Here is a 446-nt window from a genome sequence, read left to right on the forward strand (position 1 = left end):
CATCCCCCGCGCACACGGCCCCGCGACGGCGGTGGCCCATCGCGCCCCGGCCGGGATGAGGCGCGTGACAGCGGAAAACCTCAGAAAAAAGGCGCGCGTCGGGAGAGCGGACATAATGGCCGCTCAGGATCTCAATACCCGAAGGCGGCTTTGGTCTCGTCAGGATATTGACGGCTTCAGGGCCTCCTCCTTCTGCCTTTTGTTTGCCCTTCACTCTAGCAGTTAAGATCGTAACCTCGTATTCACCGATGGGATTTCCGACCGTATAATAGCCTTTATGTATCGACCGAGTAGCGCGAGCAAACAAGGTGTAAGGCTTGAGCAAAAGGAAAGGTGTTGTGGAAGTTAGTCTATGAGGCTGTTTACCTGTCTTGCCGCGGTTCGCTGGGACGGGGGACAGCTAGGTATCAACACATGCATACTATGTACAAACACGTACATGCACT

At 55.4% G+C, this 446-nt stretch overlaps 1 protein-coding gene across 1 annotated transcript in view; it reads right to left on the bottom strand.

Annotated features, from left to right (window-relative positions):
• The window catches only part of LOC119591579 (allatostatin-like), a gene marked incomplete at its 5' end in the record, with an annotated part of 33,447 nt that overhangs the window by 1,478 nt on the left and 31,523 nt on the right, over positions 1-446 (bottom strand).

This window comes from Penaeus monodon, chromosome 28, assembly GCF_015228065.2.
Source record: "Penaeus monodon isolate SGIC_2016 chromosome 28, NSTDA_Pmon_1, whole genome shotgun sequence".
Lineage (NCBI taxonomy): Eukaryota > Metazoa > Arthropoda > Malacostraca > Decapoda > Penaeidae > Penaeus > Penaeus monodon.